Source organism: Engraulis encrasicolus, chromosome 3 (assembly GCF_034702125.1).
Source record: "Engraulis encrasicolus isolate BLACKSEA-1 chromosome 3, IST_EnEncr_1.0, whole genome shotgun sequence".
Lineage (NCBI taxonomy): Eukaryota > Metazoa > Chordata > Actinopteri > Clupeiformes > Engraulidae > Engraulis > Engraulis encrasicolus.
Window position 1 is genome coordinate 54508131 of NC_085859.1, and position 3968 is coordinate 54512098.

Sequence of the window (3968 nt, forward strand, 5' to 3'; positions counted from 1 at the left end):
CAACGGCCCCTCTCTCTCGAAATTGGTTCACTGTCTGGCTCGTAACATCTTTTATATTCATACCAACACCAGACCAAGAGCTCATACTTGGTACTCAGAGCTGTGAGTGCTTTAGCTTCTACAATGACCCTCATAAAAGTGGGTTATAAAGGTCAACACCAAGACCAAGTGAGAGAGCTGAGATGGGGCACTAGAGTGGTTTGGCAGAACTGTAAATGCTTCGAAGTTTCGGTTTATAAAAGTTGTTAAGTCCAAACTTTTCAATGTCAACATTGCATTATATATTGAGCATCGGAACATTTGAAAGGTGAAGCTCAATGTAATTTTACTTGCCCTGCTTACCTACTTCTACATACCCCTGCCTCCTTTCAAATATCAAAACACAGAGAGTAAAATAGATACAACCTTGTGAGAAGAATATGAATGGCAAGAGAGATAGAAAGAGAGAATGACATAGAGTGGGAAATAAATGAGAGAGAGAGAGAGAGAGAGAGAGAGAGAGAGAGAGAGAGAGAGAGAGAGAGAGCAGCTCTCTTTCTCTCTCTGCTTGGTCGCTTTAATCCCTTCATGCCTCCTCAGGTCAGGAAATTTGGCGGTAGTGATTCAGCACCAGCTGATGCTCAGAGATACAGACGTTGTCCAATACCCAAACCTTATTTCACCAAACAGTTGATGCACCTGCCAAAACCATGTAATGGAGGATAACCAGAAGTAAACATGGATTACACACTTTTCAATTTAGATAACGTAATTTACTCAGCGTCTTGTTTTCTACTAATTCACAAAAGGACACAGCTTGCCACAAATGTATATATTGTCATTCAACCTGGCCTGTACTATAGAACATTTTATAGCACTGACCACATACAATATACTGTATACATGTATACCTCCTATTGCCATTTCACTTTACTTTAGGAGACTACATACAGTGCATTACAATATAGTATTCTATTACCTCTGTACTGCCGGACTCTATATAGTGGAGGACCCAGTCCTCTGCCCCAGGTTGCCATGCACCTGCCTGCCACTAGATCTCACATACTGCTGATACTCTCTCAGCTTAGAACCACCATCGGCCCTTTGTAATCTTTTTTTACACCCAAACCATTTACCATGCCAACTTGAAGCCATCATCAGTGACCATCTGGACCAGCTTGATTTAACACAACCCCACTTACCACTGCTCCAAGTCACCACATGGATTGGAATCTCACTCACCACTGGTCTGAGCAGATTGCTTGTTTACCGTACTTACTTACTTACTTACTTACTTACTTACTTACTTACTTACTTACTTACTTACTTACTTACTTACTTACTTACTTACTTACTTACTTACTTACTTACTTACTTACTTACTTACTTACTTAGAAACATGACAAAGGGTAACCTATGATACCAGACAGGTGATGTAAAGAAGAAGGGAATCTGAGGGTTAAGTTTGTCCTAGCCCCTTTAAATCAGTGTCTCCCCGGGCTTGGCCCCTACTGGTGCATTCATTAATCCACCCCCTGCTCTCGGTACCTGGGTCTCCTCTGCCATCTAGAGCATGAGGAGCAAGTGGCCCATAGAGCTACTAGCAGCAGCAGCCCTGTTAACACGACAGCACTGAGACACGGAAGGCATGAAGTGCTTATGAACTTGTCACCGCCTTTGAAATGTGACTCCTGTGATTGGGTGGCTTTCACGCTCCACAGGGCCACAGTGTGCTTTCGCTCGACTGCCAAACAGAACAGCTCAGAGCAGACAGAGCAGCCTTTCATCAACACTGTGTCTTCTCACGCATGAAGGATGTGTGGTGCGGTTGGAGGCGAAGAGGGGATAAGGAACAAAAAAGAGAAAACACAGCACAAAAACACAAAATGCAGCACACGAGTCACACAAAGCAGCTTTCCCGTCACAGTCTGCACACTTCACTTCTCTTCATCCATGTCACTGTCTCTGTTAGTCTGTTGTGGATATGATGAATAGAATAGAAAGTATTTTCCTAAAGTTGTAATTGTCTTACACTTGAAAAGCAAATATTTGTGAATTATGAGTTGATAATAACATGAAAAAAATACAATCAACATACAATGTCACATAGGCCTACAGTACATATTTTTATGATACATCGGTCTGCATTATGGTGAATTGTTCACTTTTTTTCCGCAAAATGTGTTGATAATTTTACAGTTTTAGTTATTGCAAAAATGTACACACATATGTTACAGTATGTCATTTTTCCATTTCATTTCATTTCTGTAATACATTTTTTCATGGTTCCATTTTTCATTGCTTTTCACCATGTTATTTGACCCCTACCTGCCTGAGGAAAGGCAAAACAAATGACAGATATGGACAAGATAAAATACTAAATGCAGTCATCATGCAGTCAGTCCACATGTCAGATAAGCAGATGAGGAAGCGCCAATCATACCAGGACCATGCTTGGGCTTTACCAGAACAAGCTCAAAATTAGCCCCGGCTCCAGGACCAGAATGGTCAGCCCACATTTTCATAGGTGTCAGCAGTCAATACCTGTGACTTAATTGCTCCGGGGAGCTGTGTCGCTACCAGATTTTTAGGACCAGCACCTGCCACTACACTGTCTTAGTTCTAATGAGTCAAAACAGGTCCAATGTTGGGCACAGGCATTGTGGAGAAGCAAACGAAGACCAAATAAGGGTGTGGCATTGCATTATAGACTTAGAAACAATCTAGGAAATGAAGGAGCAAAACACCAATAAACTCTTATTTTATTAGTACAACATTTCAGACGTGTAGTGCAATGGGGATGTGTCATACTGTGCGTGAATGAGGGATATACACATGGGCACAAGAGGACACCTTGACCCAAAATATCACTTAACTACAATCAGTCAATAATCAGAGATCGATACTGGGCCAGAACTGGGCCAGTTCTGCAGGACTTCTGTGCTGGTATAGGATCTGCATTGGATCCCTGCTCCTCTCAATATGTGTACCCTCCAGGGCTCCCACATCAGGCCACAGAGCCATGCTCCAACTAAAGGCATTTTGCTCTGAGTTTTCTGCTTTTTGCTGCAAACGAGCACTGCCTCACTATTTCATGTGGTAAATATAACATCTTAAGAAATACACGTCCTTAAGCTTTTTTCTTTTACTTTTAAAATGCATACTGACTTCACTTCATCTTCTAGGGCTGTAATAAGGAGTCTATCTCCAATCCTACTGTATCTCCAGTCTAATCCCTGATCTGAGAGCAGCTGCCAGCCACTGATAGCCACTGTACACTCTGATCAGCTGACATCTACTGACCTCTCAGACGGCCACTGTATGGCTGGTGAACTAATCTCCTGAGTAATGATAGGTCAGAGATATTAGGCTTGATGATGCTGCATTATTGCTATTAGGCTACTGCAATGCCAGATGATGAAATAAACAGAGAGACGGAGAGAGAAAGAGAGAGAGACAGAGAGAGCGGGAGAGAAAGAGAGAGCGGGTCTTCAGTGGTTTTGAACTCCACATCGGCTGCACAAAATGACTGCGCACTGACTGATAGTAATGATCCTCTTTGCCACAAAAGCAAAGTACAGAATGTCCAGTGCCGGAAGATTAGGCTTCTTAAAACTATCATTTGTTCGAAGCACCCAAACAGATAAACACAGCCAGAGAGAAATGTTGTTAAAAAGCCATTATTGCTATTACAGTAATTCCATCCAGCTGAACAGACCGAGGGCTGAGATGAGAATAGGAGAGGAAGGTAAGGACAGGGGTTGAAACAAAAGCATAGAGGGTGGGTAGAAGGAGAGAGAGAGGAAGCAGCGTGGGGTAGGGGGGATCAAGAGGAGATAGATGATGATGAGAAATACAGAAAGCAAAAGGAAGAAGGAGGAAGAGGAGGAGAGAAAAACAATAAAGGTAGCGGGGTAGGTGCATGGGAGATCTTTACGCCCATGTGTTCTGCTGCTAATAGAGGCTTCAGGCTTAGCACAGACTAGATA